Source organism: Lepus europaeus, chromosome 12 (genome assembly GCF_033115175.1).
Source record: "Lepus europaeus isolate LE1 chromosome 12, mLepTim1.pri, whole genome shotgun sequence".
Classification (NCBI taxonomy): domain Eukaryota; kingdom Metazoa; phylum Chordata; class Mammalia; order Lagomorpha; family Leporidae; genus Lepus; species Lepus europaeus.
The window spans coordinates 1,882,820-1,909,689 of NC_084838.1; positions in this window are offsets into that span (position 1 = coordinate 1,882,820).

The window sequence follows — 26,870 nt, forward strand, 5'->3', positions numbered from 1 at the left end:
CAACACAGGCTTGTGTCACAGGTGTCCGGGCGTCCGGGCGCACCCCACAGCCCCCCCCCCTGCAACACAGGCTCGTGTCACGGGCGTCCAGGCGCACCCCACAGCCCCCCCCTGCAACACAGGCTTGGGTCACAGGCGTCGGGCATCCGGGCGCACCCCACAGCCCCCCCCTGCAACACAGGCTCGTGTCACGGGCGTCCAGGCGCACCCCACAGCCCCCCCTGCAACACAGGCTCGGGTCACGGGCGTCCGGGCACACTCCACAGCCCCCGCCCTGCAACACAGGCTCGTGTCACGGGTGTCCGGGCGTCAGGCGCACCCCACAGCCCCCCCCCCCCCCGCAACACAGGCTTGGGTCACGGGCGTCGGGCATCCGGGCGCACCCCACAGCCCCCCCCTGCAACACAGGCTCGTGTCACGGGCGTCCGGGCGTCCGGGTGCACCCCACAGCTCCCGCCCTGCAACACAGGCTCGGGTCACGGGCGTCGGGCATCCGGGCGCACCCCACAGCCCCCCCCTGCAACACAGGCTCGGGTCACGGGCGTCCGGGCACACTCCACAGCCCCCGCCCTGCAACACAGGCTTGTGTCACAGGTGTCCGGGCGTCCGGGCGCACCCCACAGCCCCCCCCCCTGCAACACAGGCTCGTGTCACGGGCGTCCAGGCGTCCAGACGCACCCCACAGCCCCCCCTGCAACACAGGCTCAGGTCACGGGCGTCCGGGCGTCGGGCGCACCCCACAGCCCCCCCCCCCTGCAACACAGGCTTGGGTCACGGGCGTCCGGGCGTCTGGGCGCACCCCACAGCCCCGCCCTGCAACACAGGCTCGGGTCACGGGCGTCGGGCATCCGGGCGCACCCCACAGCCCCCCCCTGCAACACAGGCTCGTGTCACGGGCGTCCGGGCGTCTGGGCGCACCCCACAGCTCCCGCCCTGCAACACAGGCTCGGGTCACGGGCGTCGGGCGCATCCCACAGCCCCCGCCCTGCAACACAGGCTTGTGTCACGGGCGTCCGGGCGTCCGGGCACACCCCACAGCCCCCGCCCTGCAACACACGTCCCAGCACACCCATGGGAGACCCAGAAGAAGCTCCTGGCTCCTGGCTTCAGATCGGCACAGCTCCGGCCGTTGCGGCCATTTGGGGGGTGAACCAGCGGATGGAAGACCTCTCTCTTTGTCTTTCTTTGTCTCTCTCTCTGTAACTCTACCTCTCAAATAAATAAATCTTTAAAAACAGTTTTATTAAGCATGTTTTGAGAGGTAGAGACAAAGGGAGCGCCCACGCACTGTCTCCCTTCCCAGCTGCCGTGGACAGCGGGGGCTGGGCCGCGCCCAAGTCGGAAGCAGGGAACCCAATCCAGGGCCCAATGGCACCATCGCCTGCCCCTCCCAGGGCTGCGCCAGCCAGAGGCGTGCGTCGGCCCCGGCCCCTGCTGCGGATGAGGCCGAATGCCTGCCCGTTATCTCTCTTAAAAACCACGTCTCCGGCCAAGTAACGGGAGCTGCCCGAATTACAGGGACCGCTCTGACGGCCCCTGGGCTCCCGCTCAGGAGCGCGATTGTCGGCCCAGGCCACGCTCCTCGTGAGCTTGTCAATGCGGCCGGTGCTGTCTGCGGGTCCCCTCCCGCCTGGCCCAGCCCGGCCCCTCGGGGGACAGCAACATGCCCTGTCTTGCGGCCTTGGCAGGGGCTCAGCCCGGCCCGTGTTGGCCAGCGAGGCTTAGCAAGATGCTCACACAGTTCCCTCGATTTCCCGAGCTGGGGTGGAGGGAGTGACCGGAGCCCTGTACACGGAATCCCTGCGTCCAGCAGGTCGCTCATAAACCCCTCAGGGCGACGTCCGGCAGCTGAGGACGTGGCCAGGCCGTGAGCCTGGGTCTGGCACCCTCCTGACAGCCCCAGCGTCCATGGTCGGTTGGTTCACCCAGGATTGGCTACAGCAGGTGCCTTCGGCTCAGGCCCCATTCCTTCTCCTCCTCCCCTCCTGGCTTACAGACGCCTCGAGATCATTGATTTGTTTTTAAAGATTTATTTATTTCTTTGACTGTCAGAGTAACACACAGAGAGGAGAGGCAGAGAGAGAGAGAGAGAGAGAGGTCTTCCATCTGCTGGTTCACTCCCCTATTGGCCGCAATGGCTGGAGCTGCGCCGATCCAAAGCCAGGAGCCAGAAGTTTCTTCCGCGTCTCCCACGCAGGTGCAGGGGCCCAAGCACTTGGGCCATTTTCTACTGCTTTCCCAGGCCACAGCAGAGAGCTGGATCGGAAGAGGAGCAGCCAGGACTTGAACCGGTGCCCATATGGGATGCCGGCGCTGCAGGTGGGGGCTTTACCCACTACGCCACAGTGCCAGCCCCGAGATCATTGCTCTTATAGAGTGCCCGGTGACCTGGGGCAGGCTGGGTCTCTTGGCGTGGCACCTGGGTTCCCTTCTCCCCTGCACGGCTTCCTACCACCCCCTTCCTGGCTGAGGTCTGAGTGTCCCCCCTGTGCGGTTGGCTGCTGGGATCGGTGGGGCTCAGCCCAGCTCTGCCACTGTTAGGTTCCCCATCAGCCTCCGCCCTGACTTCACCGGGGGCTGGAGAACTTGTGACTTTCCAAACGGCGCCATAGCCCCACACAGAGCAGTTCTGGCTCCTCTGAAACAAAGAAACAAAAACCTGCTGCGGCTGAGCCGGCTGCGGGCGGGATCCTAGCAGACAGTCTGTAGGATTTTCGGGGGGGTAAGAGGAAAGGGTCTATTTCCGGAAGCCTCGGGGGGAGGTGAGCGGATTTAACTGACGGCTCTGCAGGTGCTCAGGCACTGCTCACACGGGGGTCCCTCAGGCTGCTCCGGGCAGGTCCGGGGCCTGTGCCTGGCTAGACCCTGGCGATGGCGCAGCGCCAGGCTCATCTTTATCACTTGGCGGCGTCAGCCTGAGCTGTCCTGCTCCCCGCCGCGACCTCACGACGCTTTCCCACATCCACGTGGGGCCCTCAAAAGTCCGGGAAGTGTGCGTCTCCTGCAGAACACCAAGTGTGAAATCTGTGCGTGGGTTTCTCTTTTTAAATTTTACAAAAACAGCCAGGAGCCAGGAGCTTCTTTCAGGTCTCCCATGTGTGTGGCAGGGACCCAAGGACTTGGGCATCTTCCACTGCTCAACAAGGTGCGTCAGCAGGGAGCTGGATTGGAAGTGGAGCAGCCGGGACAGGAACCAGTGCCCGTGTGGGATGCCAACACTGCATGCCAGTCCCGAAAAAACTCTCCGTGCATAAAAAAAGCCTCCTATTTGAAACTTCACTTTTCCAAAGCTTTTAGAACTCCCTTCGTGTTTCACGTGTTTCAAGCCATTGCAGTCACGGTTCTTGTAAAACGTAATTGATTTGTTTGAAGGACAGAGAGCGAAACACAGATCTTCCGTCTGCTGGTTGACTCCCCCAGTGCCCACACAACTGGGGGTTTGGCCGGGCCAAAGCCTGGAGCCGGGACTCCCGCGTGAGTGACAGGGACCCAGCCCCTGCTGCCTCCCAGGGCGCACAGCAGGTGGCAGCGCCACGACTCGAACCCCGGGCTCTGATGTGGGGTGTGGGCGTCCCGAGCGACATCCTGACCACTGAGCCTGTGCCTCGTTCTGTTGGATCTACAGATTTCCCCATTGGGACCGTGGGCTTCTGTGTGCTGCCAAGGGGGCCCCTGGGGCGTCCCGATGTCCTCACCGGAGCTCTGCTCACCGTGAAGTGGCCTGCGGGCAACACGGGCTGCCGCTCGTGCTGTGGGCAGGTGGGCGAAGGTGGGCAGCTGGCGGGGAGCAGCTGGGGTCTGACAGCCCCCCGATGGCCCCTGCAGCAGCCAGGGCCCCGCCTGCACCATCAGCCCCGCCCCCTCCCGTGTCGCAGAAACTGCCCGTTCTGCCATGCTGTAGGCCCCAAACCAGCCCGGCTGGACGTGCCCAGTGAGGCTGTGGGCCGCGTCCCTGGCATGACCCCGGGGCCAGAACAGTGAGGTTACCATGGCCGGCACTCCCACTCCCACTCCCATCATGCACCTGACCGTGACAAAGGCCACGGAGATGGGTGGCACAAACCCCGCCCCAAACCCCTCCCTCTTTGAACATCCAATTATTCCCGCCTGGACACCGCCCTCCAGATTTGCTCACGGCCTCTCTCCGCGCCCTCCCTCGCGCCGACCTCTAGAGGGCGCCCTGCTTCCCCGCGTGCCCACACACCTTGCGCCGCGCCCGGAGCCGGCCTGGCCTGGGCGCCCGCACCCCCAGCGAGCCAGCTGGGGGGGGAAGACGTCCTATGTCTCAGGAGGAGGCCACGCCCACAGCCTCCCTTAAACCGCAGGCGGCGGGGATTTCACCGATTAAAATTTGACGCCGATTGGACTTGGCGGTGCAAACCGTGTTTGCCAACACCGTCCACGCGTTGGCCCCTCTCCACGGCGCGCGGGGAGGCTGCTGCCGGGCGCCCAGGCTCGGCCCCGGCGCTCTGCTCCCCCGCCACTCGCAGCAGCCGGTGGTGGCTCCCGGCGGGGGACGGGGCTGTCGCCGCGTGGGTTTCTGTCAACGCGATGCTCGGTTCTTTTTGCAGTTTGCTTTTGGTTTAAAATTTAATTCTGCTTTACATTTTTACAAATTGAGAGAGAAACAGACAGATGGAGAGAGAGGAGGAGGGGGAGGGGGAGGGGGAGGGGGAGGGGAGGGATTGCTCCTATCCGCCAGTTCACTCCCCAGATGCCTCCAATGCAGCCAGGCTAAGCCAAAGCCGGAGCCAGAAACTCCGTCCGGGGCTCCCCTGTGGGCAGCCAGGACCCAGGAGCCAATCCTGCTGCCTCCCAGGTCTAGGTTAGCAGGAGCCGGGGTCGGGGCTGAGCGGGTAGTGGGCACGGGCACTCCCCTGTGGGGCACAGGCACCCTCACTTCCAGGCCGAGCACCTGCCCCTGGCTTCCTCTCTCAGGGTGGGGAACACTGGGTCCCAGGGCCAAGTGCGTTCCCAGAGGCCGTGCGCCTGCCCTCCTGCCCCGGACCACGGGCTTGGCCCCGCTCACTGCTCCCAGCACTGCACACACGGCCTGCGCCCCCATGGCGGCCCCGCCTCTGTGACAGCAGGATGTCCCTGGGGTCTCGGCCCCTCCTCCCCGCCCGCGGCCTGGGGGTGGGGGCGCTGTGCTGTCCCCTGCAGACGCTGCGGCCGGACGTGGGGGTTCCTGGCCAGGCAGGACGCGCAGAGGGAAGCCCGTGCCGACAGGCAGGGGGGCTGGGGGCTGGAACGCAGACCCCCGACGGACGGACGGAAAGGCGGACCCAGACACAGCCAGAGCCACGAGACGACAGAGCAGACACACGGACAGCTCCAAACACAGACAAGGTGCAGACAGGCAGGTCCGGAGGAAGCCGGGGCCGCCAGACGGCGGGGCGCAGACAGACAGACAGACAGGCGTTCCTGGGCACCCTGCCTGGCAGCCCCCACCCACCTCGTCCTCCCGGGGCAGCTGAGGCCAGCTGGCGGCCTGGTCCCGCTGAGTGAGCCGGCCGCCCCGAGGCGGGACCCAGGGAGCCGGCGTGTGGCGGAGGCGGCCGCCGGGGCCCCAGCCCGGCTGCGTTTCATGTTCCACACCCCCGCTGTCGGCATGGGGCTCAGCCCCCCGCCCCCAACCGGCCTCAGCTCGCTGGGAGCTGCAGGACAGCAGTGGCGGAGGGAACACAGCCTGGGCACGGCCGGGGCCTCAGGCAGGGGCCAGGCTGTCGGAGTTTCACTTCAGCAAATGGGCCACTCCCAGCCCAAAGCCAGGACAACAGGGACCCGTGCCTGCTGTCTCCGCAGGAGCCCGGGACCCCCCAGGTAGGCGGGGAAGCCAACCCTGTCCCTGTCACCACACTCGGCGCTAGCCAGGCCGGCTCTGTGGCAGCCACTTCTGCCGATGAGCAGAGCGCACCTGCTGGGGGCAGTGACCTGCCCAGCACCACGGACGAGGCCACTGCTGAGCCTCAGCTGGCCGTGCGTGAATGCCCCTGACCCCCGGCATCTGCGGGGAGTGAACGCGGCAGCCCATGGTTCTGGGGTGCCGGGCCAGGCTTCCTGAACGAAGGGGCCGCCGGCCACACCTGCAGCCCTGCTGCCTCCTGTGGGGGCCGGGTTGGCTTCTCTCCTAAGACACTGAGCTGTGATCTGACACTCGGGCCCCTCCTTGCGGTCACTTGACCTTGGGAAGGCTCACGAGTGCCGTACGTGCGTGGACAGCCAGGGGCAGCTGGTCCAGGGAGACAGAGAACACGGATTCTGGAAACGCGGACCACGACGTCGGCTCCCAGGGCCCTGCAGGGCCCCGAATCTGCACAGCGACTCCTGTGCTGACACCAGGAGTGGGACTCAACCCCCTGCGGTCAGAGCAGGTCACCGCGGCCCCTCCTTCATCACTGAGGGACCCTGCAGGAGGTCAGGGGTGGAGGCACCTGCCCAGGAGCTGTGACAGCTACGTGGGGATCGGATCAGGGCCCACCTCGGGCCACCAACCCCCAGCAACGGCCACAGTCAGGGGTGCACAGTTGGTGCTCGCTGGAGCACCATGGAGCCGGTGCCCTGGTCCGGGGTTTCCCCAGGGACCCCAAGCTGATTGGAGGGAGACAGAGTCTGCAGGTGCCCAGGCCAGCAGGGGGAGCTCTGCGTTGTGCACCCAGCTGGGCCGGGTCCTACTTCCTGGGTGTCTTGGCTGCTCCGTGCCTTGGTTTCCCCCTCTGTAAAATGAGCCGGCATCAAGTCGGCAGACAAACGGCACAGCCCGGTGATCCAGTGGCCCCCATTACGGCTGCGTCCCTCCCTGGGCCCCCAGGGGAGCTGGCCGCACCCATTCCCCCTCCTGGGCCCGAGACACAGATGGCCCCAGCCCCGCCTGTCTCTCGGGCTGTGGGCCTGGGTCCCCCCAGCGGCAGGCAGCCTGGCGGCGTGACGGGGAGGGTGCCGGCTCGGGCCGGGTGCCCAGGGCTGTCAGCAGCCACTGCTCTGACACCCGGGCCTGGCCAGCTGGAGCCGCTCGGCGCTCCACGCAGATACCAGCACGCCCACGGCAGGCGCCAGGTCCCCGGGCCAGGCTGGGCCCCGGCCTGACATCCATCCACCGTCGGCTCCAGACGATCCCCAAGAGCAGAGCGGCCCGGCCTCCTCGGCCCCCCTCCCATTCCTCTGGGACCCCTCCTGATGTAGCAAAGCCCAGCAGGCCTTCCTCCTCCAGGGAGCCTTCCTGAGGGCTTCTGATGCCGCCGGGGCCAGCGGGGAGCGCATTCCACCCCGCCAGGTGACGGGGAAGACTAGGGCCCCAATGGGCTCCCAGGTCTAAGACGAGCAGGGCGGCCAGCGTGTTCAGGTGCACGGGCACGTCTGAGCACCCCCGCTGAGCAGTCCACAGCCAGAGGCCAGCAAGCACCCCAAGGTGGGCGGGGGAGGGGAGGGGCAGCGGAGGCTCCAAGGCGCACCTGCTGGGCGCTGGGACACTTGGGTTCCGGGAACAACGGATGGCTTTGGGGTTCAGGGCTGGGTGATGCTGGGCGGCGGGAGCCAGGGCACGCTCCCTGGAGGAAGAGATGTCCCAGCGGGGTCTTGGAAGACGGCCATCTGCACTGGCGGGGCCGCGGGAGGAGGAAGGGTGCTGGGAACAGCATGGAGAAGACCAGAGCGGAGGAGAGCCAGGCCCAGTGAGAGCGGCTTCGAGCCAGCGCGGCTGGCGGGGAGCTCGCTGCACAGCTAATCTGCCCCGGGACCATAAACGGTTTAAAGCTTTATAAACAGCTTTGCTTCCCAGTCCCCAGCCCCCACCTCAGGCCCTCCGTGTGCTGTGTGCACCCCCACCACTAGAGCACGGCGGGGAGCTGTCCCCTGCCCGCAGCCCCGGCTCCTCCGGGCTGCCGGGAGGAGGGCCAGCCCCGCTTGCACGCTCCGGAGCCGGGGGGGGGGGGGGCAGGAAGCACCTGGCAGCCGAGCCAGACGCAGCCGGCCCCACCTGCCTGCCCCCCGAACCCCTCCCCACACCTCCTTCCCCGGCAGGAGACCCCTGTGTGCGTCGCCGCTGCCTCCGGGCCATGTGGCCTGTGCCGGCCTCAGCCCCTCCTATTCAGTGTCCGGCTTCAGGCACCCACAGCCGCACCTGTGCCCCTGGTGCAGGGCATGCAGTAGCGTCAAGCGGCTTCTGTCTGCCTGGTCCACCTGGCTGCCTCGCAGGCGCCGAGATGCCCAGCCCCGCGTGGCGGCGCTGGCTGGGCGCCCGGAGCAGGGCCCTTCCTCACGCAGCCTGGAGACTTCCAAACCCACCGGGCAGCTGGGGGGCCCACGAGCCTGCAAAACGGACCAGACGCCCTTCCAGGGAAACCGAGGCTGCCTGGGGGGTGGGGCTCGCAGCCCCGCACACTCACACCTGGCGGCCCGAGGCCCGCAGCACAGCCGCCGCGTCCCTGTCTAGACCCTTGGCACATCTGTTCCTGATTTCTCGCTCCGCGGGCTCCCAGATGCCGGCAATAACAGACGGAGAACAGCTCGCGCCCCGTGCATCTCGGACGGAGAACAGCTCGCGCCCCGTGCATCTCGGAGGCGTCGCTCCGCGCCGGGCTGGGTGGCTGGTGGGAGGCGCCTTGCGCTCCTGTGACGGCTGAGCCACATCCCCGCTCAGGAGCGACCCCAGGGAGCTTGGCCGAGCTGGTGCCACGGAGGGTCCACCCGCGTGTCAGCAGATGTCCTCAGCCAGGGGGGCCAGGCCGCGGCGGGGGGCCGGGGGCTGGGGCATCGGGGACTTGAGTTCCTTCCTTTCCCGCCGGGGCCGCGGTTCAGCTGTGCTGGGGCCTGCACGTGTGGCAGCGGGCACAGCTGGCCACGGTGCTCTTGGTGCCTCAGGGCCCTGGGCACGTGGCCCGCTGCTGTCACTCCACCCTGGCCTCCCCCGCGGTCGGTGACTTGTCCGTGTGACAGAGTGAACGGAGGTGACAGGCGTGAAGCTGGACTGAGACACACTCCCCAGGCCGTCTGGGAAGCCAGGGACCCAAGGCTGTCTTTTCCGGAGGTGCCTGGGCCGCGTGATCTGGCCGGGACCTGGGCAGAGGGAAGCCGTCTGTGGAGCAGGAGGAGCACCTGCCGGCCGGCCCACAGCCGTCCCTGCGGCCCGCAGAGCCTCGGGGAGCCCAACGCCCGGCAGACACCACGCTGGGGACGAGCTGTGGCTGGCTCAGGGCGGGACGGTGGCTGCTCTGCACCGACACGGCTCAGGAGGGAGACTGGGGGCAAAGGGCAGGAACGGGAAACTGAGGGCCCCTGGGGTCCCCCAGGGGGAGACGGTGCCCCAGCTCTGCGGCTGTCCCTTCCCGCCTGGAATAACCAGCCCCAGGAACTTTGGGATGGGGCAGGCGGGGGCAGCCCCTGCTGGCCTCCGTCGTGGGCTGTGCAGAGCCGCAAGGGTTGCCCAGTTCAGGGCCGGGGTGCAGGAGGAGAGCAGGGTCGGGCAGGGCTGAGAGTCCGTGCCAGGCAGGGGCGGGGGAGGGGAGAGCCAAGGCGGGCGCTGCCTGTGGCTCCAGCTCCTGGCCTCCTAGAGGGAGCAGCCACTGCCCGCCTCGCACTGGCCGGGACCTTTGCTGCCTGCCTGGAGGAGGCGGGCAGCTGTGCCCTGCGCACTCCGACAGTACCCAGAACCCTGGATCCTGCCCGTCCCGACCGCCTCCTCAGGGGAGGAGAGGGTGATGGAGGAAGAGTGGAGAGAGAGTGAAGGGGGTAGGGGACCCCCGAGACGCCCTCCGCGGTCAGGCTGGCCACGGGGGATGCGGTACCCTCAGCACCCCTCCCTCTGCTGACAGCCAGGCCTGGATCCTGCTGGGGAGGCCGAGTGTGGGGGACCCTTCTTCCTGGGGTGGGTGACCCCGCTCCTCCAGGCCTGGGCACAGCCACTGTCCACCCAGAGCAGCCATCCTGGTACCCCCCACCAGGAACGCCAGCCGACACACGTGGGTCAGCGAGGCTGGATCCCGGGGTCCAGAACGCTGCCAGTCCCCTCGCTGGGCAGCCTTGCCTAGGGTCACACACACCTGCTGTGCGTGAGGGCTGTACACAGGCCCCAGGGTGGGGGCAGGGGCTGGGGGGTGGGAGAGGTGGGCAGGGAGCCAGGTTTCCGGGGGCAACACCCCGCAGCCTCTCCCCAAAGCCCCCGGCCAGCCACCCCGGTCCAGGCTCCCCGTGGCCTGGCGCACGGAACCCAGGCTTCCAGTCCAGCGCACCCTGTGTCGTGTGACACCATCGAGCCACCTGCTGTGCATCAAGAGATATCATGGGGCTGGGTGTCCTGTGAGGCCCCCCTGGGGCTCCTGAACCCCACAGCTGCGCAGGTCACTGCCTCCCTCCGACACCCCGATGGCTCCCCAGTGCCTGTCGACAAGGAGCACGGCGCCCGGGCGGAGCCTCTGTGCCCGGAGGACGCACGGCCCTTCAACAGCACCTGTGTGACTGCCGAGACAGTGCGGGCAAGGGTCCTCATCACCCGCTCCTCGGACGGGGGCGGCCTGGGCCCAGGTCTCCTCTCCCCTGCCGGCCCGTGGTGGGAGGGACCTGGGGACAGACTGTCCTCAGTAATCAATAACGCCGTCGACAGAGCCCACCCTGGCTGGCGCCGGGCCGTGTGTCCCCGGGCAGCGGCAGGAGCACAGCTGCCAGGGAGCCCCCGGCGGCTTCGGGGCAAACGGCCGAGACTCCCCCAGGCCTGTGTGGCTGGCCGTGCGGGAGGTCAGGCGTCAAATGTACGATGGCCTCTTGGGACGCGGCACCCTGGTCGGGCTGCCTCTGACGCCCCGGAGACCCGAGCCCCTGGCTTTACACCTGTCCACGGCCGTGCGGCCACCAGGGCTCAGGCCGGCACAAGCGGCCCATCGGGGCTACAGACACGCCGGCGAGCAAGGGGCTGGGGTCCATCCGATAAGCTGGGGCCGCCCGGCCCCGAGTGTGGGAGCGGCGTTCATTTGGTGCGGGAGGGGGTCTTCCTGAGCAGCCCACGCCATTCAAGAACCTTCCGGCTGCAGTGAGTCAGGACACGGCGGGTGGGGCTCGGGTCCCAGCTCAGCCACGGGCGGCGCTGGCTGCTTCTTCCCTTAAAATAACACCGTGCAGAAGCTGCGGTTTAAAACTCTGTGCTGGACCGAAGCCGCTGTCTGTCTTGTTTTCAGATTTTCAACTTCTTCTCCCAAGAACCGGCTGCAGCTCCTGGTTCCAGCTCAGCGCCCAGGAGGGACCCGGCACGTCCAGCCTAGGTGCCCGGACGCCCTCGCGCAAACACGAGGCTCCACGGCCGGGATCCACGGCCAGGCCTCTGCCCGCCGCAGGCTCAGAGCCTCAAGTTCAAGTTTACTGAGGGCGCGGTGTCAACAGGCAGGCGAGGACCCTGCCCATCCCTGCGGGTTCCCGGCCCAGGAAGCAGATGTGAGTCCTCTCAGACTCTGCCCCCCAAGGAGGGTCCCCAGCCCCGCCCCCTGCCCCCTTCCCCATGGCCACAGCTCAACCAGACTCTCAGCTGGGCCAGGACCCCCAGCCCCAACCTAGGAGGAGGGGCTGGCAGAGGAGGAGCGGCGGGGGGTCTGATCTCATGCCGGCTGCACCCTCGAGACCAGGGAGGAGGCCCTGGGGCCTGCAAGCACGTGGAGGACCCCCCAGACCCTGCAGCGTGACTGTGGGCCAGGTGGGGAGGAGGCTGGACACCACGGGGACTTCCAGTCAGTGTCCAGGACCCGAGAGACGCCGGCTCTGCCACACACGGCAGTGCCTCCTGCCATGGGAGAAACCTGGAAGCCGGTGCCTCGCCGACAGCAGGCTGGGCAGGGCCGGCTCCAGTCTCATCAGGGTCTCCCGTCCAGGGCCTGCTCAAGGGCCCTGACCTGGCTGAGCCCGGCCCAGACTCCCCGCGAGCAGCCGCCTGCTTTGGGTCTCACTCCCCCCGCCGTGCTGGCCACCTGCCCATCTGCACCCACAGCCCTGTTTGCTGGCTGCATTGTGGGGCCGGGCCCCTCTTCAGCAGCAGCCTGACAGTGCCGGCCCCCACCCCGCCTCTGTCCTGGGCCCCTCCCAGGCAGGCTCTGCAAGCATTTAGGGCGGGGCACCCACCAGCTCCCAGGCCATGTTCCAGGTCGGGGAGATTCTGGGACAGCCCTGATGCGCACTGCGCCCACGCCTCAGCTTACCCATCTTTGAATTGGGGATGGCACGAATGCCTGCCCTCTGGTGCCGTGGGGAGGGCACACGCCGCCCCTCGGCCAGGCCTCGCCGCCATCCCTGGAGAAGGAACCCCCGAGCCCGTGTGACAGACAAGGGAGGCTCAGGCGCTCAGAGGCACCTGCCAGGGCACACAGCAGTGAGGGGAGAGTGGGGCCAGCTGCCCTGGCACCTGCCTGCCTGGCTCCATCCTTTGGGCAGCATCTGGCCACTGAGAGCTGTGTACTGGGCAGGTGCAAGGTCCAGCTCCAGGGACCGTGGAGGGTGCTGTGGAGACAGCCAGGGGTCCCAGACCACAGACCACAGTGGCAGGAGCTGGGGCCCTTCGGGGAGCCACGGCAGGCTCTGGGGGAGGCAGGAGGCAGGCGGCCTGGGGCAGCAGTGGGAGCAACTTGAGTCCCAAGCCACCCAGCTCCACGGGAGGACAGCCCGTGGGCCACCTCCCTCTCTGGCCCCATGGGCACCTTCTGCCTGCTCTCGGCTCTGCCCCCATCCGGAAGCCCAGTGGGTCACCCCATGCCCAAGCTGCCCCAGGCCTGCGACCTCTTCACTTACACCATCATCTATGCCAACTGGAGCTCATCAAACGCCGAGTCCCAGGCCTGTGTGGCCCCACCGAGGCCCCACACAGCCCGGCTGAGTGCCCGTGTGCCCAGTCTGCGGCCACGCCACGGGGGTGTGCGGGAAACAGAACGGGCCCGGCGGTGCTGGGACCTGAGCGAGGCCCGGGCCCTGCACCGCTGTCCCCACCGGGTGGACGAGCACTGGTGTGCGGGGGCTTTCACCAGGCCCCCAGCCCCTCCCCAGCTCCGTCTCCCCGCGTCCACTCCCGAAGAGCGTCTTTCCCGGATGGCGCCAGTGTCCAGAATCGGCCGCGTCAACCCCAGCCCTAGCCGCCGTCTGCCTCGCTGGCCCGGCAGCCATCCCTGCACACCGTTTCCCACCCCAGCCCCAGCCGGTTCCTGCCGCCCGAGGGCCAGATCCGTCTCCTCCCCCAGGCAGCCATGTTCGCACCTGCTGGTGCCAGTTCTTCCTCCTGGTGCCTGCCTCCCAGGTGCATCAGCGGGGAGCTGGATCGGAAGTGGAGCAGCCGGGACCCGAACCGGCTCCCACGTGGGACGCCGGCGCTGCAGGCGGCAGCTTTACCCGCTACGCCAGGCAGCCTCTCTGGAGCCAGCGCTGCTGCCGATTCCCAGCTCCTGTCGGCGCATTCAGGGCCACGCGTCCCAGGGTGGCAGTCCCATACCTGCCTCCTCCACGGTGACCCCATCACCCAAGCCCGGGGTCTCCCTCGAGCTCTCTGAGCACGGCTCCTCCGGTCCAGGTCCCACGCAGCTGGCGTCCCTGGCCCCCCGAGGTTGCCCCTGGCCTGCTCCTCGGATGCTGGCGCTCACTACTCCCCCGATTCTCCTTCAACTCGTCTGGGCGAGGCGGCTCCCCCAGCATCCCGAGCACTGGCCTCCGAGCCTTTGCCAGCGCTGTTCTGTCTCCAGCCCTGCCCACGGAGGCTGCGGGTCACCCATTAGCGAGCTCCCTGAACAAGCCTCTCCCTGCTCCCCACCCCTGCACGTGGCTCCCTCCCCTGGGCTCCAGCAGCGCCCGCTCACGGAGCTCCCACTGCATCCCCGGCCTGGCTCTGGCTTCCGGCCTTTGCCTGCTTCTCAGTCTCGTGTGGGGAGGACAAGGAGGTGTGCAGGGGGCATGGTCGGCCAGCAGAGCTGGGCCCGAGGGGGACCTGGACGCTGAGACCTGCGGGGGGGACAGAGGGACAACAGGGAGTAGGCAGGTGCAGAGGCCCAGGGGCCGGCAGAGCGAGGAGGGTTCAGGTGTGGAGCCTGGCCGTGAGCCAGGGCAGAGGTCGGCAGAGCCCTGCTCCCCGAGGCACTCCCTGCTCTGAGTCGCCTGGGGAGCTGCCGCCGCACATTCCCAGCCTGGGGCTGCCGGTGCCCCGGACGCTCAGCCGCTGGACAGCGCTCGGCCTCCTCCTCCCTCGGGGCCAGGCCTTCCGTCGCCTTGCCGGCCCTCCCCATCGCCACACCTCCTCGTGTCAAGAGCCTCCAGCTTCACGTGGGCCACATGTGTTCACTGTGGTTCCCCCTCTGGAGCTACGGAGGGCGGGGGCGCCGCTGTTTGCTCCAACGCCTGGACTGGCGGCCCTGACATGGAGGACTGAGTGCCGGGGGGAGGGCACTGGCCAGTGCCAGCTGGGAGAGCAGCAGGGCACCTGTGGAAACAGCTCCACGGGGCAGGGTGGGGGCGGGCACAGTGTGTGTGTGTTTGGGGGGGTGGTCCCGAGGCTGCTGCGGGTGTCAGGTGGGTTGGAGAGAAAGTGTCGGGGGACAGGGGACAGGAGGAGCCCCAGGGGACCTGAGGCTTCTGGCCTGCGAGGCAGCAAACAAGGAGGCCCCCGGTCGGCCCCTCTCCCGTCGGTGAGGCCGTGGGACCAGGCCTGGGCTTGCATCTGGCCTCTGCACACCTGGGTGAGCCTCCTACTGCACCCGGTCTCCGTCCACGCTGTGCCAACATGGGGTGAAGCAGGACCCACCCCACAGTCAGGAGGACCGACCCCAAGATGAGAGGCGGCACAAGGGGCACCCAGGACGGGGGCCTCTGACACCGGCGAGGAGGGGGCGATGTTCAGGAGGCGAGAAAGGAGCCGGGGAGTCATCGCCGCCCCAGCTTCCTGCCTGCTTAGCGCCTCCAGGCTGTGGTGCGGGGAGGGGGCCTGCATCGGGGGGGAGAGGGCTGCCCGACCCAGGAGGCCACGGGCCAGGGTGTGGGGGTCCCCCGGGCTCTGCAGGGTCGGACACAGATCAGCACGTGCGTGAGCCCCGAGGAAGAGCCCCCTGCAAGGCTCCGAGGGAGCAACACTCACAGCCCACGACGGTCGCGCCAAAGCTCCCGTTGCCGCCTGTCTGCCACGCAGGGAAACCTCCCCACTCGCCAGGCACTGGGCCCTCAGGAAGGGTTGGACCGGAAGCTGCTCCGGTCTCGCCCAGCAGAGCTTAAAAGGCAAGATCCGAAACACTCACGCGGCCTCCCCTGAGTGAGCTGCACCCAGAACCGCGCCAGGAGTACGCACAGGAGACAGAACGCCTCGCACCCCACGGGGAGCAGTCGCAGCGTCTGGCGCCCGGGGAAAAATCGCTTGGCGTCCAGAGAAGCAGGACACGAACCTGCAGCGGGGAGAAAACCCAGCATCCGAAACCGCCCGGAAACAGCGCTGACAGGGACCGAAACGGCTGCTGGCTGCAGCCAGCGGGAACCCAGCACGCCAGGCGGAGGCGAAGACACCAAACAGACCCAGCAGGGGGTTCAGCCCTGTGCCTTAGCCGCCGTCGGGACGCCCACGTCCGGTGTCAAGTGCCTGGGCTGGACACCGGCTCTGGCTCCTGACGCCAGCCTCCCGCCGATGCAGACCCTGGGAGGCCGTGCTGAAGGCTCGAGTGATTGGGTTCCGGCCACCCACGTGGGAGACCAGCATGGACCTCCTGGCTCCTGGCTCCTGGCTCTGACCCCGGCCCAGCCCTGGCTGTTGTGAGCGCTTGGGGAGTGAACCAGCCTGAGGGTGGGCGCTCTCCCTCCTCTCCCTGCTCTCTCTCTCTCCGTCTCTCTCTCTCCCTGCCTCTCTCTCTCTCTCCCTCTCTCTCTCTCTCTCCCTGCCTCCCTCTCTCTCTCCATCTCTCTCTCTCTCTCCCTCTCTCTCTCTCTCTCCATCTCTCTCTCTCCGTCTCTCCCCCCCTCCCTGCCTCCATCTTTCTCTCTCTCTCTCTCTCTCTCTCTCTCTCTCTCTCTCTCTCTCTCCTCCTCTCTCTCTCTCTCTGTACTGCTCAATGAAAGAATAACAATAACAAACCCAGACGCTAGAGACTAAGCTGAGAAACACAACGAGCAGGGTTAGCTTCTGCTTAGAAACTGTAGAAAAAAAGGAGGGTGGGGGCCAGCGCCGTGGCGCAGCGGGTAAAGTCGCAGCCTGCAGCGCCGGCATCCCACATGGGTGCTGCTTCAAGTCCCGGCTGCTCCACTTCCCATCCAGCTCTCTGCTGTGGCCTGGGAAAGCAGGAGAAGATGGCCCAGGTCCTTGGGCTCCTGCACCCACGTGGGAGACCGGGAAGAAACTCCTGGCTTCAGCCTGGCCCAGCCCTGGCTGTTGTGGCCATCTGGGAAGTGAACCAGCAGACGGAAGATGTCTCTCCTCTCTCTCCTCTCTCTCCTCTCTCTCTCTCTCTCTCTCTCTCTGCCTCTCTGTACCTCTGCCTTTCAAATAAAATATATAAATCTTTTTTTAAAAGAAGGGTAAGCTTGCAGACAGCAGCAGAAATGATGCAAAATGAAACACAGGGAGAAGAAAGGCAAAGCCGCCCGAGCTCAGTGGGCAACGCCGCGCAGCCCAACTCTCACCGGAATCCCACAGACGGGAAACGCTGGCTGAGCCGTTTCCAGGCCGGGTGATGATTACAAACCAGAGATCCTCACAGCTCCCACAAACCTGAGACAACCAAATTCCTTAATAGCAACAATAGAGAGTCCAGAGGGAGAGAGGGAGAGGGAGAGGGAGAGGGAGAGGGAGAGGGAGAGGGAGAGGGAGAGGGAGAGGGAGAGGGAGAGGGAGGCAGGGAGAGAGAGAGGGGGGAGAGAAAGGGGGGGAGATGGAGGCAGGGAGAGAGAGAGAGAGAGAGGGAGAGAGAGAGAGACAGAGGCGGGGGGGGAGAGAAAGGGGGGGAGATGGAGGCAGGGAGAGAGAGAGAGAGAGAGGGAGAGAGAGAGAGACAGAGGCAGGGAGAGAGAGAGACGGAGGCAGGGAGAGAGAGAGAGAGAGAGAGAGAGAGAGAGAGAGAGAGAGACAGGATGACAGGGACGGCCGACTTCCCCTTGGAGATGATGGAAGCAGGAGACGATGGAGCAACACCTTCCAAGAACCAAACAGAGAAGGGCCTGGCCTGGAATTTTCTGTCCAGAAAAAGAGAGATTATCCCCAAATGGAGCTGACGCACAGAGCAGGACCAGCGCTACCGCCCACGGCTGGGCAGGGTCGCTGCTTCCGAGCCATCACTGGGGGGCTCTTATCCTCACTGGGGTTTGGGTCCCCAGCAGCCCCTCCTGGGGAGCAGTGACCTGGGCTTCCTGCAGGGCCCTTGACCTCACAAGACCCAGCCTCGTGTCCTCCCCAGGGAGCCGGTGGGGCGGCACTGGGGAGAGTCTGCTCGCCTTGGGGAGGCTCAGGCTGGGGGGGCTCTCCCTGCCGGGGCCCAGGTCCCCAGAGTGAGCCTGCGGGGGTGCAGGGTGAGCCTCTGCACAGCCTCACCTGTGAGCACAGGTGTGACAAGAGCCTTCCTCGTAGTTACAAGACCAAACTCTGAAACCCATGGCTCAGAGGGCTGCAGCCGGTTTCCATGGCTACAGCTGTACACTGGGTGCTGAGGTGAGGAGCTGGGCTCTCCTTGGCCCTGCTCGCTGGGGCCCTGGGAGCAGACACCTGGCTGCTGCGCGGGAGCGGGGAGGCCCGGGGGCCCCAGGATGTTGACGTCAATGGTTCATGAACTCAGCGCCTGCGGCTGAGCCTGGCGACAGCACTTCCCGAGGCAGGGCAGCCCTGGGAGTCCTTGCCAGGTTGCACAGGTAGGGTGCCGAGGACAGGGGCCGGGGACACGCCAGGTGGGTGCAAGAAACCGTGGGCTGCTGCTTGCCTCGTCCACGCCCCAGGACCTCAGTCCGTGCCCCGTCTTGGGCAGCTCAGCATGGACACAGGCCCAGGTCTCCTGCCCAGCACAGAGCCAGAGCAGGAGGAGGGGCCAGCACAGACCCCTCCCGTCCTTCTGCCTGGATCCTATTCTCAAACAACTTCCAGAAGCTTCCCTGACACCCCCGGCCCCCGTGCCTCCCCCGCATCACACTGCACAGGGGCTCAGCTGAGGCCGGAGCCACTTTGGTCCCAAGCAGGACACGGTGAGACCTGCACCTCCCGGGGGGCTTGTGCTCCCGTGCTGGGGGCTCTACTGGACGGAGGCTGTTCTCCCCCACCCTCACTGGACACTCCCTCCTCACTTGGGCTGCGTGCAGACTGGGCCCTGGGACGGCAGTGCCGACAAAGGGCACCATCGCCCACTGAGTGTCCACCGTGTGCCGCCTCCATACTACCCGGTCTGGGTGTGGTCAGGCAGTGGGGCAGGGATAAGCAGAGACAGAGCCGGGGCTGCCGGGGGCACGGGCTGTCTGGGGGCGGCGGCGCGGGGTCAGGGAGGCCTCCCTGCAGGGAGGGGCATCTGGGAGGACCCCGGGGGCAGGAAGGGTCTCCGAGCGCACCAGTGACGGGAAGCGCCGCCATCTCCCTCCTCCGCGATTTCGGTGACCTGTGCTCCACCAGGATGGGAAGCCCAGCCCAGCCCAGTGAGGGGAGGGGCGGGAGCACAGCGCCGCGGTCCAGCACTCAGCTCCACGGCCGGTTCCTGTCGCTCGACTTCCTGTGGAACTTCATCACGGGCTCCCCACCTCCCCGGGGAAGCCAGGAGTAGGGGTGCTGGGGGGGAGGGGCAGAGGCGAGCAGAAAGCTGCGGCGGGGGTCTACTGCCTGCAGGGCTCTCGGCTCCATGGCGCATGGCCACAGGCGGCAGCCCCACCACGCCAGCTCCCCAGGGCCTGAGGCCAGCTGCCACCTGCCACGTCCCTGCCACGGGTCTGAGCTCCTCCGTGGCTGAGGGTGAGACTTTGCCACCGCCAGCCTCGACAAGGGCGAGGAGCCACGCCAGGAACCCAGGACGAATGGACAAACGGGCGTCTTGACGTGGCCCGAGGAAAGCTCCCGTGTGTGTGTGACTGCACCTGCCGCGCCCAGCTCAGCAAGGCTCCCGAGGCGGCCAGGCAAGGCCATGCCAGGCGGGCAACGCGGTCGGCACCAGTGCCGGGGTGGTGTGGCTGGCGAGGGGGTGCAGGCAGGGCCACAGGGGAGGCTGACACCAGATGGGAGGTATGAGAGGGGCCGGCGCGTGGGGACACTGACCCTGGTCACACTGGCCTTGAGAGCTCAGAGCCAATGAGTGGACAGAGAAGTGGCCGGCAGGCTCCTTCCCACCTTTGAGAGAGTGGAGCAAAGTCAGGGGCGTCTTTGGGGGCCGTCGATGGTCAAAGTCAACAGGTGGAGACCGCCTCCAGCGACGGCAGGAGCACCCCCGCCCCCGGCCCGCGTCACGCCTGCCCCTCCCGCCCCACACTCATTCAGGGCTCGGCTCCGGCTCCACCTCCAGGAAGCCTTCCCGGCTGCCCCAGCCCCTTCCTTTGAACCCGTGGCACCTGCCACCTCACACCCACGGCAGAATCCACACAGCCCCGCTCTCGCCGCCCGTGTCAGCCTCTCCCCAGGTGCCGTCCCCCGTCCCACCGTGAGGCCCTTCCCTGTGATGTTCACTGAACACGTCTCGTAAAGCACACAGTAGTCAAAGCCCAGGAGACGGCCTGCAGTGTGGATCCAGGGACCGCGGCGTCCGCAAACCCCGCCGACATCTGTTGAGTCTCGGGGCCAGGAAGGGACACTCAGAGATGCCCTCTGGGCGACGCCCGTGTGGCCGATGCACAGACCATTGGCAGAGCTGAACCTGGGGACGTGTGCACAGCCACCGGACAGTCCGGGTCACCTGATGTGTGTTTAGCAGCTGCGTTCCCCAGCGCCTCCGAGAGCTCCGTACACGGCGAGTAGACACGGTCGCCTGGGACAGCTCCAGGAAAACAGAGCCGTCTCGCTGCTGTACCTTCTAGAACACCACGTCTCTGTCACGGAGCACAGGGATCGCGGGGAAGGGGCCGGGGCATCTCCATTTCTCCTGGGAGCACAGGATGCCACAGACCCCCGGGCCACATCACCAGAGTCAGCAGGGTACAGCTGGACACAGCTGACACACGCGATGGCAACAGGGGACTCAGGACTGCCCCAGCCACCACCGGCAGCCCCAGCCACCAGCCCAGGCGTGCCCCGACGCGGCCCCTGCCTGCAGGAGCGCCGGACCCGACCGGGAAGAGCGGAGATGCAGGTGGCCAGGCTCTGCCTGGCGTAACACCACAGTCAGGAGCCAGCGCCGGCCCCCAGGGGCTTGTCAGGGACAGCCGTCTCACCTCACGGCTAGCAGGCAGTGAGCGCACGGGGGGCTGCCCGGCGTCCAGGGCCGGGCTGTGCTCAGACCCCCTCCCGGTTGGCAGGTGTGACTACTACTGTTTATGAATGGAGGACCTGCGGCCGAGGGAGTCTGCGGGACTTCCCGAGGCTCACACGGCTTGGACGTAAACCTGGGGCTCTGGTCAGCTGGGCTCCTGCCCACCAGGCCACACTGTCACCCTCAGCAGCCAGGGGCCAGTGGCAGACACGGCTGCAGCCCTGGGCGTCCACCTTGCTCTGGGGGCCCCGCTCAGCCTGCACCCAGGTCTCCTCGGGGCTCCAGCAGAGCAAAGGGCACAGGTGGCCGGCTCAGCCCCACCAGGGCCCCTCATCCCCGAACCCCTTCCTGGGGGCATCCCAACACGATGGGCATCAACACCAGCCAGGGCAGGTGCACACGGGCTGCAACAGAGACCTCAAGACCCCAGCTTCACTGCCCACCTCTGCCCACCCAAGCACCTGCTCCATCCGTCTCTGGCTGCAGGGGCAGCTGCCGGGGGCCCGCATGAGCGGCGCTGGGGAAGTGAAGCTGTCCGGTCCTGGACGTCTCCCGCTGCCCCCGCTTGCAAGCCCAGCGCCCCTGCGGCCACTCCCCTCGAGCCCTCCAGGCCCAGGCCTGCACCGTTTCCCTTCGGGACGGACATGACTGCCTCCTCCCCGGCCTCCCCTCGCCAAGCCACCTTCCTGCAGCCCACAGTATTCTTTGTCTAATGGCCAGCCTGACGGATGTGAGCCCTGCCCGACCCAGGGCGGCAGGGGCACGGGCCCATCTCATAGCCCAGGGGCTCACAGCCAGGAGGCCGCACCGGTGGGCCGGGAAACCCTGGTTCTCGGGCAGCTGCTTCGCCCCGGAGCGGCAGGGCTGCCCCCCACCCAGCCAGGGGAGTGTGCGTGTTGGGGGAAGAAGACCAAGGCTCAGGGGCCGGAATTCCAAGCAAGGGCTCTGAGAGGAGACAGGTGCGCCCCCACCCCCACCCTGATTGGTAGCAGCCTCCTCGCTTCCCAGGGGACGGACAGAGCAGCTGGCAATGGCAGAGACTCGGGACCTGTCCCTTCCTCTCTGCAGTGAGTCCAGAGGCACTGAGACACTTTAAGGGGACACAGCGCTCAGGACAGCAGCACTGCCTCGCAGGGAGGCCCCCACTCCCCCCCACCCCCGGCCTGGTGAGGATGGACCCCAGGGCCTGCAGGCGCCCGCTGTGTGGGAGGGAAGAGCCCCCTGCTTTTGCAGACCAGGGGCTGAGCGGTTTGCCCAAGGTCCCAGTCCGGGAGGCCACGCACACCGCCTCGTTCCGGACGCTCAGGTCTGGACTCGCTGCTCCGGACAGGGAAGGGCGGTGGGGCTGGAGGGTGGCAGAGCGGTGCCGGACGGAGGTGTAACACACACCGCTCCTCCCCAGAGCTCTGCCCTCACTCTGTGGAGCAGGCCCGGGCGCCTGCCGTGGGATGGGTCTGCCTGCAGGGCAGCCTCACCCCGAGCCGGCCCTGCAGGTGCAAGCCGGGGCTGGCCACCGTGTAGGAGTGCGGTGGGTACGCTGGGCCTGGGGCAGCTCGGCACCCCTCAAGGGCAGGGCCAAGGGGAAGGACCGTGGCTCCTCCCAGGCCCGCCCACTCCAGCTGGGCTCAGCGGAATGGAGCAGCAATGGCCCGTGGCAGACACAAAGTGAGGCACTCTCATTTTACAGAGGGGAGACCGCAGACCAGAGAGGGAGCGTGGCGTGTCCAAGGCCGCCCAGGAAGCTAAGTCTGGACGCCTCCATCCGTGCCCACCGCCCCGCCGAGTGCCCTGCTCTGTGCCTGCAGCCTTTGGCAGTGCCCGTGGCCTCCCTCTCCCCACCTGCCGGGGAGGGCAAGCTGAGACCGTCCCCCGTGCCCTCGTGCCAACACGCCCCACGGAAGCCCGCGCTGCTCCCCCGAGCGCCTCCACCCCGGCCCCACGCATCCCGGCACCGAGGCAGGAGAGTCCCTGGGTTCTTCTCAACCTCGAAACCTTCGGGGTGGCCGCTCCCCAGCTTCCAGGCCAGTCAGGACGCGCCAGGTGATGGGAGACCGAAACCCAGCAGGACCCAGGGCAAAAGACCGCCCTGTCTGCCTTCTGGCCTTGTGCGGGAGCGCCACACACCGCCACCAAGGGCAAGAGAGAGCCGACACAACCCCACGCTTGCCCCCGGGCACAGAGGGGTTTCTCTCGAGCTCCCAGCACCCGGACCTCCCGGACACTTGCAGTCAGCGCACGGAGCGAAAGGCTGATCCCTGCCCAGCCCGGGAGCTACCTGCACCCATCTGCCGAGAGCGTAGCACGGGTCCTGGTCCCCCAGCAGTGGGTCCTGGTCGCCCGGACTCCACTCTCTATTTTGTGTGACCCGGGGAAGATGGGTGTGTGTGCTCTCCCAGCCGGAACCTTCGAGGGGCTGGGAGGTCTTGCTGTCCCTGTGAGTCCCAGAACCTGGGCTGGCACAGAGGCAGGGGGTGACTGTGCCCCTTGGGCACACAGGAGCTCCGGATTCCCTCCAGCAGGTGCACGGAGGGCACGCTGGGGCTCGGGCCTCCAAAGCACTCCCCTCGCCCTGGAGAAGGACCCGTGAACTTGACCCCAGCGTCCGGCGTTGGGGTCACGGCGGCAGCCTGGCCGCTTGGCCCGGACACTGAGGAGAGCGATGTGAAAGTGCTCTCGGGATTTCTGATGTTTGCAGCTCTCCACACCTCGCTGGGGACCCCAGATGCCAAGCCCCCCCTTCCCTGGCCGTGTAAGCCGAGACCTCACGCTGACTAAGGCAGCGGTGAGGTGGGCGACAGAGCCTGGCCAGCTCTCCCGCTTCCCTGCCGTGTGACCTTGGGCAAGTGACCAACGCCTCTGAGCCTCACTCCCCATCTGCCTATTGGGGCCAATGCCCCCTTTCTCACCGGGCCGGGACGGGCGGGTCGGCAGGTCAAGCACCCAGCCAGGTGTCTGGCAGGTGAGCCTCTAGGAAACGGAAAGCCGGGTTTCCCCAGCGCCTGGGGCCAGGTGCCTCCTGTCCCTTCCAGGAAACTTTCCCTCCCCAAAACCCCCACCCCCACGCCACTGCTGGAGGGGAACCGAGCGGCAGCGCCTCCCGCCCTGGGTCCCTGGAGTCTCCCTCAGGCCCCTGCTGCCCACCTGGCCACAGTCCTCAGCCCCCCGCGCAGGGGCGCACTCTGAGGGTGCCGGTCGTGGTGAGACAGGTGACCCCGGCCTCGCAGCCGCTCGGGGCAGGAACTGGCGCACGCAGCCCCAGGCAGGCTGCAGTGGGCGCTCCAGGCACGGTGGGCACTGAACCGGGGCTCCCCGGCCCGCGTCGTCCGCCTCCGCACCCAGCGCCCCGCGCGCGCCCCCTCGGCCCTTACCTTGAACCATGGGAACCGCGCTGTCCCGGCCGGCCGAGGACTTGGGCGCACGTGACGGGGCGGGCGGGCGGGCGTCCGTCCGAGGCAGGGCGCAGCCCGCGGCGGCCGCTCGTGCCCAGGCCGCGGCTGTGGCGCCTACTGGCGCCGGGCGGCCGAGGAGGGCGCTGAGCTGCCCGGGGAGGCCCCCGGGGAGGCGACTGCGTGCCCAGGCGGGCGCCCCTGTCAGCTCTGCGCTGCGGCCGCGGTCCGGACGCTGGGCTGGCTCCCTGCGAGCTGGCGCGCGCGCGGCTCCAGCCAGTCCCGGGCGCAGGGCGCGAGCTGGCGGGGAGGGCGCGCGCCCGAGCCGGGAGGGGAGCGCGCGCCGCGGGCCCCGCATGCGCGCGCGCTCGCCGCCGTCGGGGGCTGCGGGGAGCGGCCCGGGGGAGCTGTCCCTGGTGCTGACGGCCCGGTGGCTCCCGCGGGCCTGGGGCGCCCGGACCCCCTGCCTGCGCCCCGCGGGCTCCCCTTGCTCTCTGCCGCAGTTTTCCCGGGAGCTCTGATTTCCGATTTCCACGGCGTCAGGATCTGGAATCAGACCAAAGCTGCTGCTGTGGACAGCGCGACCTTGGGGCAAGCCCCTGGCCCGCCCTGAGCGCCCGGCGCTCGGCTTTGCCGCAGGGCCAGCAGCCGGACCTTTGATGCTGCTCCCAGTGAGCCTCCACGAAGTCCAGAGAACCGGCCGGCCATAGGTGCTTGACATAAATGCCGCCTTTGCTTTTATGTGTGTCCACTCTCGGGGTTAGCGAGCCCAGAGCCATCGCAAGCAGGGCAGTGTTTGCTCCGGGCGGCAGGTGTTTGGGCGACCCGCCGGCTGCCTTCCAAACCCTCTGGCCTGGGCAGAGAATGGAGCAGACCTCTGCCTGCCCTGTGTGGGCGTCAGAGGTGGGAGATGTGTCCAGGGGATGTGAGGTCCTTGCAACTCAGGGGGCTGCCCAGAGACGGTGGGCTCTGTCCCTGCACGTGACATGGGGATCCTAACCGAGAAGTGGGGCGGGCACTTAGTATCCAAGTACCTGGGTTCAAGTCCTGGCTCCCCTCCTGGGCCCAGCGTCCTGCTAATGCACACCCTAGAGCCAGCTCAAGCAGTCGGTCGCTGCCACTCATGCTGGAGACCTGGGGTGAATTCCAGGTCCCCGGCTTTGATCTGGCCCAGTCCTGGCTGTCGCAGGCATTTGAGGAGTGAGCCAGGGGGTAGGGCATCTCTCTCTCACTCGCTCTCAAATAAATCATTTTTAGAAAGAACCTGCCAAGCACCAGAGGCCACATCCGGGACGCTGAAAGCATGGTCAGGTGTCCTAGGACCTACTTCAGCCCATTCTACAGATGAGAACGCCAAGGACAGAGAATGGTGGGGTCCACCTCTCTCTCACACAGGAGCAGGCAGCGGGCTTGGGGTCACACACAGGGGCAGGAGCTCGGTGCCAGCGTCCAGCCCGCAGCCTCCCCGGCCGGGCCCCTGCTGAACTTCCCAGAGCTGCCGGGGGCACCGAGCGCCGGCCCCTCCTTCCTCTTGGCTAGCGCCGTGACTTGCACCTGCCCCGTGGGAATCCCTGTGGGTTGCAGGCGGGCTCATCAAACAGCACCTGCCTCATTTCCCCAGGGACCCGGGGCTGCGTCTGGTTCCTTAATCAACTGCGCGCAGTGCCCGCTGCCACCAGGCGCTGAGCACGATGAGCGTCACTCATGTGCTTAACACGCGGCAGACACGGGGCCCAGCACTCCGTGCGTGGCCTCTCTGCTCCCGCTCCGATCGTGCAGGGTGGGTGTTCCCGCTGCCTTGACGGGCAGCTCGGCGGCAGCAGGTGGAGTCAGGCCCCACCCACTCCCGGCCACGTGCTCCTGGCTCCCTTCTTCCACATTGTCCGTGCTTTCCCCGACTACCCCCACCCAGGAAAAAAGGGAGGCAGACACTCATAGGAAATCCATACGAGGTGGGGAGGGGGGAGGCAGACGGAGCCCCTGGGGGAAAATACAGCCCAGCCAGCCAATCGGTGCCCCGGGAGCCAGCAGGGGACCCTGTAAACCAGCGTTCTCAGTCACAAATCCCCACGACAACAACGGAGCAACTGCCTCGAGTCTGCTCGGATCCGGGCAGACGTGTGCCAAGCATGTTAAAGGCATGTCCCTGCCAAACCCTCCTCCCCCCAAGCCGCCGCAACGCCCCCTGCTTCTCTCCACGGTAACTTTCCGCTCCAACTCCGCAGAGCTGTGCCCTGTGGGTCTGAGCCGCCGACCCCTGCGCCGTGCAGAGAGCGTGGCCCTGGTGCCTGTAATCACCCGGCTGTGTTTCACACGGCGCCAGGACTGAGCGCTGCCCAGCGTGTGTGGGGTCGAGGCCTTTGTCCCGTGGGGACGGAGAGGGGCGTGACCTCCCACGGTTGCTGGCCGCCCCGCACGGGTCTCCCGGGGCTCACGGTGCCCAGGGGCGACTACCAGACTCGTGCAGAAGGCGCGTCTGGATTCTGAGCAGAAGCCCGTCTCCAAAAATAAAAGCGGGGCAGGGGATGAGGAGGAGCCTGTGGTCTGATTCACTGTCAGTCAGGTTCCCCTGCGGCCTGGGGGCGGGCGGAGCGGCACCCCCGCCAGCCACCCTGCTGCCGAGCTGCCTGGCAGCCTCAGGCGACCGCAGCCTCCCTGTCCCCATCACCAGCGTCTTTCCACGGCAGAGCCTCGTGGATGGAGCTCAAATCCAACAGATGGCCAAGTCGCTGAAGAACCCCAGCACGCTGGAGCATGGCGGGCGCGTTCCGAGGCTTCGGTTTCCACGCGGAGCAGCGAGATTTTGTGGGCTGGGCCTGACGCCGGGACAGCAGGACCCTGTGCCCGCCTCGGGAGGCGGAGGTGGGCGTGGGCAGCCTCCCGGAGGGACGACTGCCGGCTCCGGGCGGGGAGGCTCCAGCTCTGCTGCTCCCTGGGGCTCTGCAGGAACCCGAGCCCTGGGAGCGCCTGAGCACCGTGCAGACAGCAGGAGACGGTGGAGACGTGCGAGGTCACACACGCGCTCAGGGTGGGGGCGGGCCTGGGGAGCGAAGGGCCAGGGGCCGGCTGCTGGTGCCCACCCACAGGCTCCCGCCACGAGCACTCCCGGGCCTCTGGGTGGGATCCTCAGGAAGACGTG